The 17,729-nt window shown below is 40.0% G+C and overlaps 1 protein-coding gene across 5 annotated transcripts in view; it reads right to left on the minus strand.

Annotated features, from left to right (window-relative positions):
* npas1 (neuronal PAS domain protein 1) overlaps positions 1 to 13,752 on the minus strand; it is a 91,463-nt gene extending 77,711 nt beyond the window's left edge. For 3 of the 5 annotated variants that reach the window (XM_044120678.1, XM_044120676.1, XM_044120673.1), the window contains exons 1-2: positions 13,597 to 13,752; positions 12,514 to 12,671 (exon numbers count right to left, since the gene is read on the minus strand). The gene's annotated coding sequence lies outside the window, so the exon portion shown is untranslated. The remainder of the gene's footprint in view (positions 1 to 12,513; positions 12,672 to 13,596) is intronic. The other 2 variants (XM_044120677.1, XM_044120675.1) reach the window with 2 other exon arrangements.
* Positions 13,753 to 17,729: the final 3,977 nt, after the last annotated feature.

The following is a 17,729-nucleotide window of genomic DNA, read 5'->3' on the forward strand; positions in this document are numbered from 1 at the left end:
GTAAACAGAAAGAGAGAAAACCGGAGTCGGTGTCTGTTTGCAAACACTCCCCATCGCCAAAGCTCGAAACCAAGGGGAAACACCAAAAACTATAGTAATTACAAGAAGATAATTAAACGTCTTCAATTAAAAAACAAACTGCAAATATGTGGTTTTAATTATTTTTTTTTCTCCTTCTGTCTCTCAATATGTAAGCATGTAGACTTGCATTTATAATAATTGTTGTAAATGTCAGACGGTTTATATATTATAAATCTAAACACTTAAATTAAACTTGAAAGCAGGCTTTAATCCGATCATAATTGTTCTTATTTAGAATCCACTTTGCTCAATCAACTATGTTTAATTTAGCCCTTCTCAATCCAGACATCAGAAGGTGCTTTACATTAAAAGCAAGGAAGAGACGTGCAAAAAAAAAGCAAGTTGCCAAAACAGAGCTGTTTCAAAAGGGAGAGCTCACCCATATGAATTGAGCTATAAAAAGAGGAAAATCGCTTTTTGTCTCTACTGTCTGTCTTCTCTACCATGAAAGAAGTGAAACGTTTAAGGAGCCAAACTATTGTCAGCAGTTTCCACCGGCATGTGTGAGATGCGACATCCTGTGAAAGCCTGATGCAGTTTACTTTCTTCCAGGAAAAAATACAAACTCTCGAATTGCTATCAAACACACCAAAGCAACAAAGTGAATAAAACTGTTCACAAACAGAAAAAAAATAAATAAATAATCCAAATAAATCACCATATCAATCCGATGAGTACGTCCGTAAATACCCTGATGAGTGCTTGGCTTTATCAAATTTAATTAGACTGTTAATGATTATCCTCCAAAACTGTACAAAAAAAAAAAAAAGTCCCAGAGCTGAGGTGGAGCCACAATAAAGCTCTACTGTAGCTTCAAAGGAAGCAAATGCATTCAAACAAATTAATAGTCCATTAAATAAAGGCAAACCTGAGCCAGCTGATAGAGCCTTAAAAGCATGTTAACATTAGAGCAGCTTAGACGCCCATTTATCTAGCAGGGAAGTGTTTTAACAGTAAGAAGCTAGAGGATGACTTAGCAGCATCATGTTATAATTTCTGCTGGTGGTCTTTATCCCCACAGCGCTGTGAGGGATGGTCCGACCTAACCTGGGCATGATCAATTCTTTTTGCTTTCCCCCGTTTTTTGTTTTTTTTTCCAACATTGTCACTGAAATTCATTCTTCTCATTTAAAAGGTACTGCCTTGTCTCAATTAATCTCACTTTCTCCCTCCATTCGCCCTTCCTGCTTTTCCTTCTCCTTGCTTCCCTGCATCCATCTTGTTCCTGGCTGCCCTCCCCCCACCCTGCTTTCCCCTCAGGTCCCGGCCCTCACTATGGTATTCCCAAAGTCATCTGCAATCAGACATCTTCAATGGATTAATTACACCGTCCTCACACAGCTTGATTGAGCATGTAACACCGACACCCCACCTCCTTGGACCCAGACACTCCCTGCTCACGTCCACCCACTTCAAGGCCCCGGCTTCTCTCTTGGTCCCATCTTTTCATCTTTCACCTCTGTTATTCAGATTCCATCTGTTGCTCTAATTCTTTAACACTTAATACAGGAAATAAAGGCGTAGCAATTGTGTTATTTAAAAATGTAACTTTTTTTTAATGGATTCTTTCATCAAAAAACTAATTCTTGAAACTGCTATCTTCTTTTTGATATATTTCATATGCCAGATTTTGCTGAGAAAAAATATTCAGCATTGTAAAAAAAAAAAAAAAAAAAAAAAAGGTTTTTAGGACTACACCTTCATTTACATTTTTCCAGAGAATGTGTTGAATATACACTCTTGTGAAAAATATTTGCTTCATTGCCTGTGTTTCAATTTTTGGTCACATTCTATGGAAAAAGTTATAAAAAGTTTTGCTAAATGATGAATTAAACCCATTTTATAGATGAGTTCAATTTCACCAGATGTGTAGAAGCAAGGAACTATCTAAATAGCACCAGTTTGACAACACGAAGTAGGCCGAGAATGCTTAAAAGGCAACACATCCTGCCCTGTTTAAAAAGAAAATCAGAACAGATGAGACAGAAAGACATCTCAAAGGGGTACAATGTCATTCCTAATGCGTTTTTTCTGACAAACCACAGCAAAATGGAGCAAACAGAAAAGTGGTGAACCTTCCCAGGATTGCCTGGCCTAACTTGCCGCAGTTGAAGTCAAGGTTCATGGTTCAACATCAAGAAAAGTATTCAAAGTACTGAGATAAGAGTGGACAATCTGGTCACGCATTTCCATTTAAAACAGCTGGACAGATGGACCATCATTTCATAACCTTGAGCCCACATATCCTGATCAAAACAGTTTTCTGCTTTCTCATACAAACAAGTCTTAGTTCAGACATTTATGTTTTGCCGTCTTTATTTTGTAACATATAATACAAATTAAACTTAAGACATTGTGAATACTTGAAAATGAATAACAATAATAATAAGTTGTAGGACAAATTTTGAAAAACTTTTTTTTTTCATAAAACTTTTTGTAACTATTCAAAAGTAGGACTTGGGAATCTATGAAAATATTGCTTCTTAGAAGGTGTCTGAGGCCATCTTTTATGATGAATGAATTTGGCATCGGCTACATGTAGTACTTCGATCCTACTACAAACTGCAACGGACAAATATAGGATTGGATGTAGTGGGTTCTTTAGCAAAGTACTAGCTTCGTTAAAGAGCTAGAGTTCTGAGAAATTTTCTCATTGCAACAGCAATCCTTGAATGTAAATGGCTCCTCTGTGAGCTTTCATGAGTACTTAGTGGAAACAGCAAGCTGAACTAAACAAAATGGATGCATGCAGTCACTTATGAGAAATCTAGGTTTAAAGAGATACAAGTACAAATATCCAGCTCCATGCAAAACGCACTAACACTGGTCAGTAATGCCAAGTGGACTTTAATCTGCAGATTGTTCATTAGCTTCCACAAGAAGGATTAGAGGGAAAATTAAGCAAACTTCTCCAGAGGACGAGTCTTCACTGCAGGCCGATCATTACTTATTTTCAGCCAAGAAGCGCACAAGCTGTCTCCTTTTCACTCCTCCCTCCCAACACACACAACAACCCTCATGCATCAATCAAAGATCCCAGACCATAACCCCAAATGCAGAGACCTGCTTAGAGTCATTCTAAAAATCATGATGGATGACAACTTCCCAAAGCAATCCCTCTGCGTGCCAGCATCATTTAACTAAAGGCAGCAGCCTGCCCCAGCCAATACGGCTCCCCTGCCTCTCCGGCCTGAGAGCGTCGGACTTCTCCTGACGCTGACACATTAAAGAATGGTCCAAATGAAACATATGAAGGCTGCCGGAGAAGAATTTCCTTTACCAAAGTTTCTGATCATGATTCTTTCCCTCCACCACTCCCATCCCTTCCTCCCAATGCTCTACAGAGAATGAGAGAGGAGGTTAAGTTGACCTCAGGCGCCGGCGCTTTGGAGCAGCTTACCCTGGAGTGTGAGATGACAAAACATTTAGTCCGATCTCACTTTGCAGCTCACTGACAGCCCGAAACAAAAGAATGGCCTCAGAGGAATTTAAAAATCATTGAATGAATGTCAATTAATTTCACGGGACGGAGTTGAATTTATTAGAATATAAAACAATCTTTCTTGAAAGCAAAGGGGAATTGATGTCCAAGGCCTTCAAACAGAGAGAGCAGGAAGACAGAGAGATGACAAAATGAAAGAAAGACTGTTGATGCGTGTGTGTGTGTGTGTGTGTGTGGGTGCAGGAGGATGAGTGGGTGAGTGAGTGAGTGAGTGAGTGAGCTCAGCGGTTGTGTTGCACGCTTGGCTGGCAGGGTGTGTGTAAAGTAATTAACATGATAGCCTCCCTCTCAGCCTGATAGCCTGTTCCCTGCAGCGAGGTCGTTTCAGCAGACACCTGAGCTGCGTCTCAGACACAGCCCTGCAACGCATCGCTAATGCAAACACAAACACGAGGCGTGTTCAACTCACATATGTCTGGTACCGACAAGTGCAGGGAAGGCACAGGTATCAGTAGAAATGACATGGTACACGTATGCCTGTCAGCGACGTGTTGGGGGAAAGCTGACAAACGTTTTGTGGCAGAAGAACTGACGTTTATTAATTCGACCTGACAATCATATAGACACAATGTAAATGACGTGTTTAGGAATCAGAAGAAAAGAATAAAATATAATGAAGTCAGGCAGTGTACTGCTGCGCTGCTGGGTTATGGATGATTGAAAGAAATGTCCAGCGAGAAAATTTCAGATGTACATGGCTTCTAAAAAATTTTACAAAGTAATAATTTGAAAGTGGGTTGTTTGCTTGCGTTCAGCCCGCTTTACCCTGACACCCCTAAAAAAAAATTTACAGCAACCGTCTTCGTTAAGGATCTGGTAAGTTAGTAAACAGAGCACACCTGTGTTTAATCTAATCTCAATATAAATATATCTGCTCTGTGAAAGTCTTTGAGGCTTATAAGAGAACATTAGTAAACAAACAGTAAAACAGAGACCAAGAAACACATCGGAGAGGTCAGGGCTATAGTAATGGAGAAATTTATAGCAGGGTTAGGAATAAAACTTATGGAGCTCTGTTCAATTCATGCTCCAAAACAAGAAAGAGTAGTAGATCTTTACTAAATAATGGCAAGAAGAAAGATACTTTTGAAAAGAAAAAGTATCTTTCATAGAGCAAACAAAGACAACTAAACTCTGATAAAAATAGATCACAATGAAACTTTTGGCCTACATTTAAAATACAGTGAGAAGAAAAAAAAAATCCTTGCCAAGGTGAAACATGGTGGTGGCTGAATCATGCTGCGGGAGTATTTGTGTTTTACAAAGACAGGAAAAATGGAGAGATTGATGGATGGATCCAAATACAGAGTGATCTTGGAAGAAAACCTACTAAACGGCAAAAAACGTGAGATGTGGGCAGAGCTTCATCTTCAAGCAAGAACACAACCCTAAACACTCAGTCAGAGCTACAATAGGCTGGTTTAGATCAAAGCATATTCATGTGTTAGAGTGACCATGTTAATGTTGGGACTTAAATCTAATCTGTAGCAAGATTTGAAAATCGGGGTTCTATACATTCTCCATGCAGTTTTTTGGAACATAAGCTAGCCTGCAAAGAACAATCTGGAAACTTAGTAGAGCCATACAATAAAAGACCTGCAGCAGTAACCATATGTGGTTTGAAGTTGTACGCTGACATAATGTGGAAAATGCAAAGAGTATGACTGTTTCTACAAAGACAATGTACAAGGCAAAATGCTAACTTTCCGCATATTGTGGTCAGTACGCACATTTTGATCCTGCAAAGTAAAAGTAAGACAAAGGGGCAGAAAAGATAACCTCCTTTGCTGAAGTAATGAGACCACTGGTGACCGACACAATGCTGACAATATCCCTTCGTTCCCTCGCCTACAATCCATTGTTTGCCTCCTCTTCATCCCTCATAACCCCTGGACCTCCACTCCGTCCCTCTAATCCTAAAACTGCGGCTTGGCGCAGACCCCCAAACACCACCTTTTCAGCCCCACACAGCCCTCATTTGCTGAAGGATTAGAGCGAGGGCACCAAGGTCAAAGTTGGCCCACCACCTGGGAGTCTAGTAAAAAGAAGAAGAAGAAAAAAAGACTTAGAAATACACACATTCACACAGCCATTAGCATTGTGTGAAGGTAGGATGCAGCTTTGGTATCAGAACAGAATTATGCATTCACACACTGTATGTGCGTAGACAGGACCCGAACCCCCAGACACCTACTGGAACAGAGACACAAATTTGCATGAGCATGTGCAGAACTAAATAAATTGACCTTAACGCTCGAACTGAAAGTATACAAAAACATGAATGTGCGGCTTTAAAAACAATACCGAAGGAAAAAAGAAAAAGGGTCAAAAACTGTTTCAGGGGAGAGGGAGGTTGCTGATAACACAAGGCACACACACCTTCGAAAAGGAGTCAAAGTAGGAAAGAAAGTTAGCAGGAGAAGAATAGTGATTGTCAGCGAGAGAAGAAACATCACTCTGAAAACTTCTAAAAGGAGACCCTGCTCTGGGTTTTAAATGCTCTCGTCCCTCCATTACTCCCTCTCTCTTCCCACTTTGCTCTCATCCCTTTCATGAATTAAAAGCACGGCCGGTCTGCTGGGGAAAGCATAGTTAATTCTGATCAGATCTCCTCCGCCCCTCCACGCCACCCTCTTACCATCTCCCACCATCGTCCTCCCCCCCTCCCTGGGCGACGGTTGCAGTGCAGGCTGACAGACAGAGATGGGATCTGACAGTAAACAGGCGCGCGGATGCCCGGCGCGTGATTGACACGTAGGCAGGTCGGAGGGGGCCCGCCTCCCTCCTAATCCTGCCCTGTCAGCTCTAATTGGGGAGGTGGGGCTCTATGTCACCAAGGTGACTGATTGACAGGACCCCAGCTTTGCATAGATATGAGGGAAAGGTGGAGAAGTTCACGCATGGCATAACACTGTTAACACTGCTATACTGCTAATAGAGATGTGTGTGTGGGTGTGTGTGTGTGTGTTTCTGGAGATGTGTGGCTGCTGAGGGCTTATGCACATTCACAAACACCTAGCTGCAGGTGAACACGCTCGAGAACATGGCCGAGCACTCAAATAAACACACAACAATAACAGAGAGCAAAATTGACATGCACGCGAGATGTCTTAACGCGGAGCGCATCTGCAAACACACCCAATCACTCGACGTGCTATGATGAAGAGCAGGGGTTGTAAACACTACAAGTGCAGAGATTTGGGATGCATAACAGAGCAGTGCAAAGGTCTTCACAGGGATTAGACACCTAACACAGGGGCAGAACTCTGCACCTTTTGGATATGCATGTACAGCATATACTGTCATGGTAAATGCAACATTCCTGTGAGTAGAATATAAGTAGATCACTCATAGCATCATGACGGCATGCCTGACATCATGGGGGTGACCCTTTTGCTGCCTAAACAGCCCTCCACTGACCCCTGAAGGTGTGCTATGGTATCTGGCCCAAAGGTGTCAGCAGTAGATCCTAGAAGTTACAAGGTCTCAAACTCCAGTCCCTGATAGTTGGTTCCCTGCAATCGAGCTTCAAGACATCTGAATCATATAATCACGTCATTAGAATGACTCTGTAGAACATGAGCCATTTGGGTTCCATGCTAGACTCTCAAGAATTGAGGTTTGGAGCCCTGTTTTACATCCTAAAAGTAGCTAAGTGGAACCTCTACGTATCAGATGTGTTCGTTGAACTTACCCTTCAAGTGCTCAACTGGACTGATATCTGGAAAATTGGAAGTCAAGTCAATACTTCAAAGTCATTGTTGTGCTCCTCAAACCACTCCAGAGCTATGTTTTGCCTCCTGGCAGAAAGGATTATTCTGCTGGAAGAGGCCACGCTCTGAAATGAACACGGTTTCCATGAAAGTATGTACATGTTCAACAATAGTCAAGTAGGTGATAGGTCAAGACTACATTTACATGAATAAAAAGATTATAGGTTTTTCTACAATTCTATGCTAAAATAATATTTGTACAGACAAACATTTCTGAGTTCCTGCTGCTATAAAAAAAAAAAATACAGCCAGTAATTCATTGACAGGCTGCTAGACAATAGACAAGTCAACAATAATAGAAGAAAAAACACGGCTGTGTGTAGCATAGAGGCCGCTAGTGCCAGAGATATCTTTTTGAAAATCTTGAGATAGGTGGGATCATCACCTGACTGAGGCAGTTCATAACACTCTCAGGAAAATGAACAGTGACCAGTTTTACAAAATCTCCACAGAGGAAGGTCATTTTAACTGCAACAGCTGCTGGGGCAATTACCACTAAAGTAGATCCTGTCATTGACAATTTTGCAGATCTTGGAACAAGAGGATTTTACTGCTTAGAAAGGGGCAGAATGCGTACCAAATTATGCAAATTAAGAAATAGTATAAATTGCATCTATTTCTTTAGCAATGCAATTAACTTTCTACGCAGTTCTGCTCGATTCGCATCTCCCTTCAGTGCTCCATGGGATTTCACACACTGAGCTCAATTTCTCTGGTTGAATTTCAACCGGGCCAATCAGCGAACAGGAGAACTTGTAAGCAATGACGTTTTAAAATTGTAGTCTGCCTATGACTGTAGTTTGGAATGGCAGTAGAGGAAGTGAACAAAGACATTCAGTCCATGTTGGCCACACTTTCAAATACTGAGCAATTAAAGTCAGAGCAGGAGATATGCATAGGACAGTTTATTGTTGGCAAAGAAATCATGGCCCTATTTTTATGGTACACACAATTTCTGGCAAGTCTCATCAATCTGGCGCTTTATTTACATCAAAACCAAATGTTAGTGATTGGGTAGAATCAAATTATTCATTATGTCTCAGTAACCAAGTGTACAAACCCTCTAGACAAATCAGAGTGAAGAACAAGGAGCTAATTTTTACCTGCCTACTGTTTCTGTAGAATCACGTCAATCAGAGAACAAGGGCAGGTGTTTGTCAAAAAGACATATGAAAACGTTCACAGTGCGGCTTTTGGTGCATCCGGAAAATATGCAAAACACAGAAAGAAAGGGCTTAGATCATGAAGAGCTTTCAAGCCAATTTCATGAGCTGCCTGGGGAACAATGGCCTTCGCCAAACAGAGAGGATAAGGTTGAGGGCTGCATGCCCTTATTCAAAAAGCACAGAAATATCAAGTTACACTTTGACCTTGTCATAAACTTAGTTAGGCTGCAGGAAATCAAGGATATTAGATCAGTTTTCCTCTAAAAGATGAAAGATTTAGATTTTCTTTGTGACCTTACAGTGTTGTCATACACTCACTGACTCGTGCAGAGCAGAAGCAAATCGGCCTTAACAGTTTAGAAAAGAATGAAGTGGACCAAAACCAAGGTTATGACCCTCAATGTAAAACACCTAGAACCATTTACTCTGGAGGGAGAGGAATAACACAGCTCAGTAACACAGTCTGCGTCTGGGCAGCGTGGTTCTGCCAGCACAGGCTCAACAAAGCAGAGATTGTCTCTGGTACCATGAAGAATCTCAGGGTGTTTATTGCAGCACAGCTGAGTGTACACCCAGTCTTTTCTGTCAGTTTGCACAAATTTCACACAAAAGTCCTCAAAGAATCCAGCTCTTCAAGCACTGACCAAGAGAAAACTCCAATCCTGTTGTAGAAAAAAAAAAGAGCATATGTGCGGCCTGAGAAAATAATCGAGTAACAGTTTAGAGACTCTCTGCAACTTGACGCAAATAGGCAAGCTCAGAGGGTAAAATGTGTTCACTGCACTTTTGGGAAGTCACTAATGTTGTTGTTTGTGAACTTCACCTAGATCAGGGTCAGGCTTTAGGAGCTAAAGATATTCCTGTTTATAAGTGCAAATAAAAGTTTAACTGTTGCTTGTCTTGGTTATACGATTAGGTCATAAAACATAATCGTAAGCAGAACATTTCTGTCAGGTGATTTGAAATGAATAATCTCAGTCAGGAAAGAAAAGTGCAACTGGATTTAGTTTCAGGATTTTGTGGTTCAGAACATGATAAAATTGAATTACACCTCCATATCTTTTAAAGTTATTTAAATATAACATAAAGTAGACAGAATGCAATAGAGAACATAGTACTTGTTTGTAAAAGGAAATGAAAAACTGTGCAAGACAACTTGCTTTAGATTTGCTTTAAAGTAGTAATTACGTATTATGTGAGTTATGTATATGAACATTGGTAGATGTGATATAGATATACTTCATAAAGGTTTGGAAATTAACACTAAATCTGCCTGGTCTAAAAATTGTTTAAACCTATAGTTAAAAATTTCTGAATTCCTCAAAAAAGTTTGTAAATGTTGCAAATCGTGTTAAAAAGCACAAACCTTTTAAACGTGATTTCCACTTCTACTCACTGGTGATGTAAAGTGGTCTATTTTTGTTTAGCTGAGAGCCAGAAATCGAGAGAACAGCAGTAAATATACTGAGAAATGATTTGTATTTTACTGTACTGGTGAATAGAAACATTGCATTTTAATCTGAGGAGTTGTGAAACATGTGAACGTGCTGAGCAGAACTTCGCTCTCATATAGAAGCAGCTCCTCCGAGACTGGATTTTGGATGATATAGCACAGAAAATAATAAAAACAGCTCTACTATCTTTACAAGAGTGGATGTCCTATCAAATTCACCCCACGGTTAAGAATATACAATGCTCAGAAAAAAATCCTGGAAAACAAACAAGAGCTCAATTTCTATTTCCACAGGCTCAAGTTTGGGTGTTATAAATTAAAGCGGCGTGGCTTATTTTGGGGCCTGCAAAGTTTAAGTTCACAAGCTGAAATCTAAATAAACCAAATGACTTTGGCAACAATTTCCATTAGAAAGAATAGTCAACATAGAAATATTTGATCTTTTGTCCATGTTTTTTCAGGTTAGGAATAAGCAAATAAACTGCAGTGATGTTGGGGGAAAAAAAGAGCGTTTGCTCCGAAATGTCACATATGTATATAAAGACGATAACCATCAAAACCATCAAAAGTTCTAAATGAAACAGGTTATTATAAAGTCTTTAATCATTACTCTGTTTTATTTTAAGTGTTTGTTTAGGAGCTTGTATGTATAAGTGGATTTATTTGGCCATGTGTGCGTGAGTGAGTGTGTTTTGATTGACAGCTGCCACTGACCTGTGCCAGTCAGAGTGCCATGCTGCGGGGCGGTGGGGTCGATCGCAACGGAGGCGACCTATGCCCTCATCTGCATCCTGCCTTCATTAGCAGAGCCAGGCAAGGAGAATAACAACCCGATAAATTAATAAAGAGAAAGAGGGAGGGCAGAGAGAAAGAGAGGAGGGAAGGAGCAGACAGGAGAGAAAGTTTTTTTAAAAAAAAGGAAGAAAGAGCAAGGAAAGGAAGGGAAAGGGCAGAAAGGATAACGTACGAGAGGAAAGAGCAATGCACTGAAGGATGGAGGGCAGAGAGTGAGGAAATGGAAAAGCAGCAAAAATTGAAATGTGTGTAAAAACCGAGAGAGTGTGACGAACTGATCCCAAAAAAAAACAAAAAACACTGAATGAACCTTAAGAAGAGGGTTAATAGACCAATCTAAATTTATCATCAATGATAAAATCTAGTTGCAGATTAAAGATGCATCTGCACCATCATGTGAATACGGGTGAAAAAAAATTCACAATAACTTGAAATTATTTTTTTCCAAAGAAAGAACCACAACCAAATGGTGCCAAATAAGTCTCTGGAGCAGATTCACAAATGTGGCAGCGAGCCTTATCTAAACAGTATTGCTACATTACCATCTGTCCTTGCCGCAAACGCCAACACAGACTCAGATTCTACAACTACATTCCGACGAGCCCAAATGTCCGCTTTTCCCCCTCCTCATTTACGATCGGAACGGAGTTAAGAAGGCAACCACATGGAAAGCTTGTTAATAAAGTATGAGGTTTAATCATCCGCTGTTTTACTGGATACACAACCGTGCTCCTCTCGCTCACAGGCAGACAGAAATAGAGGAAAATACCTCTTGAAAACCTCCATGCTTGCAGTAAAAGACACACAGCAGAGTCCAAGCGAAAGCTCGCCGTGTAAATAAATCATGAACAAGCATGTTGTGCAGAATGCACTGGTGTTTGGTAGCTTTCTCATGAGAGCTGCAGTAATGATCCTTTCTCATCTTCCAGCAGAGCCGTGTTGCATTTATTGCATTCCATCACTTCATTTTCATCTCTAGATGAAAGCATGACCTGTCCTTATGCTTTAGATGTCAGATCATGTTTCATTTTGTAGTGCTTAACACATATTTCCAACTTATCTACAGCAGTGGCTCTGAAATTGTTTTGTTGTTGTTGTTGCTGCTGCCTTCCATGTTTACTGAGCTGATGTAACATCGCCAGTCATTGTTATTTTCTTGTTAAAATAAATTTTAAAAAAGAATCCAAAAAATTTGTCATCATACACCATGTTGCAAACAGATGATTGGGACATTCACTCAAGTATTTGGATGTTTTCTGTAACTTCTTTAAAGAAAAGTTTAGTGATTCTGATTTTGGGTGATACCGTCTCTGTTTTTTGAAAATGCTCATTTTCTGGCCATTTTTGACTGCAAAATATTTATTCCATTTCACAGCTTTTAGGACGTCTGGAAGTTGTAAAACAAATCGACAGACTTAACTTTCACTTTTTCACTTAGATGGTTGATTACAATGTATAGAGATGAGGTTACACGACATTTTGTTCCAAAATGTTCCATTTTGATATTTTTTTAGAGTCTGATGTCGACTTTTTTAAAGTTATCAGTCTAAGAAATCCCAGCTGACTAATGGAAAGTAGATTAAGCATACTTTTTTGCCATTTCAGGGCCAACCCTAGCCATCCTGGCGACCAGTGCAAGATTTTACGTGGCACCTTCGCATCCCAAATGGCAAATATTGAGGCACAATATAAATAGCATACGCAGCGAAAGAATTTAAATTCTAAAAGCAACTATGTTCTGACCTGATCTGTCAGAGGATATGGCCAGTCAGCTGGATCTACTGGTGCAGCCTTTATTTCTGATGCGTGAATCAGCTCCTGTGAGGTGGAGGCAACAGCAGGAGGACTTTGTGGAGCTGCAGAAGACCCAGGGGTGGGATTTAAATATCTCAATATTGAATCTGAAGGGAAAAAAGAGGAGCATGATTCCAGAAATAGGAGTAAGAAAACATAAGAGATGTGTTATGTTCAATATACCGTACATGTAAATTACACAATAAATTTTATGAGATGCAAATTAAATTGGATTAAAATGCAAGGTGCAATTAACTCAATGAAGCAATATACTTCAATAGTATGGAAACGCAATGAGCTGTTTACAAAACTTGACCTTTTACTGTTACTTGAGTTTGTTTTCAGTGACTAATTTTACTCATTTACATTTGAAACCATATGTGTTGAGTAAAAATTTAAAAACTAGGCATATCTGTTTCACACTAAACTGTCACAACATGAAAACAGTTTCAACAAATATGTTAATTTTTTAATAAAATTTACATACTGCAGCTATAAAACTAAACAAAATATCTCTCAATTAGCCATCATGTGTCAACATGTTTGATTTTGTATTTATAAATGTGATCCTTGAATTCAAAACAGTTTGAGCTCAATATGTTATCTTTTCCTCTGTGGAATTTTATTTTATGTAAAAATAATCTTTTACTTGAAATTTTAATGAGGTACTTTATTTACTTTCACTGGAGTAACATTTTACACTGGTACCTTGACTTATATTTAATTAAGATGTTATCAAAATAACTGTACATTATGTGTGTACTCTTTCTACCTCTGTTGTACACACACATTTAAACACCAAAACACAGGCTAACAACATAAACGTATGTCAAGATGTGGTGTTGTAGTTGTAACATCCACTGAACAACAAAGAAATACGCAACTAAATACGAAATAAGGAAAAAGGTTATAAATCGATTAGCACTGTGCTTGGCTAACTAGCCTAGCTGCTAACCGCAGCGAGTTAACACTACACTATGCTAAATAACTAAGGCATTATAAGGCAATTTCATCACATTAGTTTTACTGTACCTCAGTCTCTTTCATATTGTCCCTCTTTTTCTTTCCTTTTCTTATTTTGCTTCCTTGGGCAGAAGGCAAATTTGTACGTTTTGAAATGACGCTTTCAATGGTTACTCACGGTACAAAACTCACCCCACCTGCTCCCCAACACTCGCTACGACGTCGCTGTCTTCTTCTTTGGTATTTTAATGGCGGATGGCACACCAACTTCAGGTGCGTAACGTCGCTGTCGAGCAGCAGTGAGGGCAGGTCAGGGGTCGCATTGGATGCGGGAACAAACCAACAAGTAAGGATGAGGGTGCGAGCTAAATATCAGTATTTTTAGATGTAGTTAGGCCTGTCACGATAGCAAATTTTGCTGAACGATTAATTGTCTCAAAAAACTATTGCGATAGACGATAGTATTGTTTGAAGACCTTTTTACACTGATTTAATGGAAATGACGTAATAATGCATGCGATTTCCTGCCAAAGATAGATGCACTTTATTTTAAAAAGAACACCCAACACTGGAACTGATAAACAAAATAAACAAAACAACCAAAAATAAAAATAAAATTGATTCTCAGTCTCCATTAGAAAACATGTACTTGAATAAAAAATAAATAACATAAAGCCAAAGTGTAAATAAATACTGCATTCAGCCAAAAGAGTTCAGATTATAAAGTCTGTTTACCATATTGCCCTTCAGTAATCATTAGATTTAAATAGAGAAGATGGGTACATCGACTACCTGATGCAATAGTTCACACTACACGTTAGTTCACACCTACATTTTCCCCTTATGACAATCTTAGAACTTTTATCGTACAAAGATTGTCTCTTGTGATCATCCTGTAGTGTGTGGTGTGTGTTACACTAGATCGTTGTGGCGCTCCGATCTAAATCAGGGGTTTTCCCCACTGGGATCGTTAACCTGCCTGTTGAATGTGACAGGTAGCCAATCAGAAAGCCGGATTCTGCTCCGCGCTTTCTGAGGGGAAATTAACGAGGGGAATCCCAAACAGCTGACACGGCGCAACCCGAAGTCCAGCGGACATTGGAGATGATATGTGGAAACAACATTAATGGTTATAAAACATTTCGCACAAAGAATATAGAAATGACGAGGGGAGGAGTTGGAGCGAAATCGCTACGTTGATGAACCCGGTAACTTTTCAGCTGTTCTTCGTTAACGTGACATAAATAGGTTGTAATGATTTTCATTCAGTCAGGACGTTACGCTGACACTAGAGCCACATGCGTTGCAGATAGATTGTAGTAAAGCATTGATTAATGCCTGGTTTTAAAATTAGTTAGCTGGACTTGTAGCCAGCCATCGGAACCGTTATACCTAGGATTTCTGTCGGCTAATGTGTGGTCTCAGATTTTGAAAATGGGCCGACAATCGACCGACAGCACTAAGATGGTGTCGTGTGCGCTGGGCATTACACTAAGGAAATGAGGAAGGGAGGGTCAGTGGCGAGCACCGGAGTTGAGCCTTTTTCATTTAGTGTCATCAACAGAAAGAGAAAAAGGCTGGAAGAGACGATAACGGCGATAATTAAAATGACGTAGATAGTTTTAATTTATCGTACAATTAATCGATTTCTCGTTTATCGCGACAGGCCTAGATGTAGTATTTAATATATTTTGCTATGCAGAGAAGATACCATGCCATCTTTCATAGAAGGAAATTATATGAAATATAAGTCTTAATTTTTCTTGCCCCTTTTTATTGTGAGTGCATTACTGGCACCCTTAACTTTTCTTAGGAGTGTTAGACAGAGAAATAGCTTGTTTGATAACAGTTGATAACAGTTCTAACAGGTGTTTCCTAATAAAACACAAATCTACAGGAGATACGGCAGTGAAAGTATTGTTAGTAGCTCCAGCTAAGAAGGAGACATTGTTAAAATGCTGGTAGATTTAGCTTTAATAGGAGAGAAAAAACAAAAAGAGTATCAAAGGTAAGAACAGCAACAACTTGTTGATTCTGTCTGGAAAAGAGGGGTAGGATTTGCCAAAAACAATTTAAAGGAGCTTGGCTATCTTTTGACCAGGCATTTTTGCACACAGAAAGTTTGGAATATTTCCTAACCCACATTTACCATTGAGCAAGACGATTTCAATGAATTAGTAAGGTACCAGTTTTAAAATTCTACTAAGCTCCATTGATTTGACACCATTTTCTTTTTGCATGTTTCTGTTACATACTTAGACAGGTTACAAAATACCCTGCGAAAACATCTACATGTTTTCGCAGGGTATTTGGTTAAATAGGGGGTATGTTTTAACTGCGTCGTGCAAGTTTTTAAAATAAAAAAAAGAAACTAGTGTTCGTAAATGTTCATTCGCCGAAGTGCGAACCGTGTTAGTAGGTGAACATTACTCTGGCAGAAATGTATCTATTCATTCTGAATTCTCCTGTTAGTTGGAAAAGGAGAATGAATTTGGAAAAGCAGGAACACGACAGGTCTCGGGAGATTTCTGCTGGCTGCCTTCAGCACCTAATAACAAACATCGCATTAGCCAGACCCATCTGTTGAGGGGATGCAGGTAATGTTCCTGCGCCTGTGTTTCGCTGTAACTGAAAGGCACTGGCTGCTCAGGGTCGAGCAGCGTGAGGCATCGGGGGAGCCGGGCCTGCTGTGCTGGGGAGAAAAATCTCAGGACGATCGATGAAGAGGATTAGGACCGGCTTCGGGGGCTCAGAGGCCTGGATCTGAGCAGTATTCTCAGTGGGGCCTCTGGGAGAGTCGGAGAGGAACGCTGGAGGGAAGGGAAGAGGGAAAAGAGAGCTAACCTGGAGCTGTCAAGAGGCTGAGAGAAGGGCTGGCCAGGCTGGGAATAGAGGAGCAGCCAGGGTCCCAGTTCACATTATGAATGGCACTGAATCTGTGCCACCCACTCAGATAAAGCGGTTGAGGGGACAGGATGGGATTCGTAACAAGACCGTAAATAAAAGCCGATCAACAAACAAGCTGAAGTTGGCTGTATGCGTCTCCCTGTACTCAATCTTTTAATTTTCTTCAGGGCAAATTGGTGGTTGTCCTCTAACTTGATGAGCGCCACGCGCAACAAAAGGCTGCCTCCGTCTGCGCGTCTGCCTCTGATGCTCATGATTGGTCAGCCCATTCGCCGGCTCTCCGCTTTCCCCCGGGTGCAGGCGATTGGATCCACGATTCATTTTGCAAAGAGGAAAAAAAAAGAAAAAAAGAAAAAGAAGAGAGCACATATGAGAGAAGAAACAACCAAAACCACTGGGAAATTATACGGCAGAGCAGCGTGGTGGATCTAGAATTAAACGGCATAATTAATCAAGCAAAGGAGAAGAAGAAGAAGAAGAAAAAAAAAAGAAAACAAGCATGTTGCTCATACATTTATTATTTGCATTTTTTTTTCCACTTCAGGAGATGTAATCAGCATGTACACACTGAGAGGCTTGTGATACTTGTCACAACGACCTGAAGGCCGGGCGCCCATTTAGATTGCTGACCCAACATTTGTAAAGCAACGTCATCTCTCCTGTGCGTTTAGTGTTTTTCCAACTTCACAATGCCTTCAGCCTCTGAAGTAATCTTTGCGACAAACACAAAACAAGTCCAGAGAATCACATTGTTTCATGCCCCTCTTTTAAATCGAGGCGTCTGTAAAATTGGGTTCACAACTCGGAGTCTCTGCGGAGTTGTTCTGCATTATACAGCGAGCGCATTAGACTCAAAGAATGGAAAGACTGGCTTCCTTTTAGACAGGTACTGTATGAATATCCTAAAAGCACAGATTACAAAGCAGGGAGTGCTGTCTTAAGCAAAGTTGAAGGGTTACATTTTCACCTCGGGAAGGAATTTCACAACAACAACAAAATAATCATTGCAAACATGTAGAGAGTATAAACAAACGTCAAAGATGGAAAACACTTTCAGCTGAAACTAGATGGGGTTTTTTAATAATGATTATGTAAAAAGAAAAAAGATACACATTGCCTTGTCAGGATTACCAAAATTGTTTCTACTTGTAAAATGCTGGATTAATTATTTTCATTGCTTTCTTTACATACTGAAAGTTACACACAAACACAAAAGGATTATTTCAAGCCTACTTTGGCTTTCCAAACTGAGATCGAAAATGAGCCAAACTTTAAACGTTCTTGTGAAATCGGTG

The sequence above is a fragment of the Gambusia affinis genome, linkage group LG06 (genome assembly GCF_019740435.1).
Source record: "Gambusia affinis linkage group LG06, SWU_Gaff_1.0, whole genome shotgun sequence".
In the NCBI taxonomy this organism is placed as follows: domain Eukaryota; kingdom Metazoa; phylum Chordata; class Actinopteri; order Cyprinodontiformes; family Poeciliidae; genus Gambusia; species Gambusia affinis.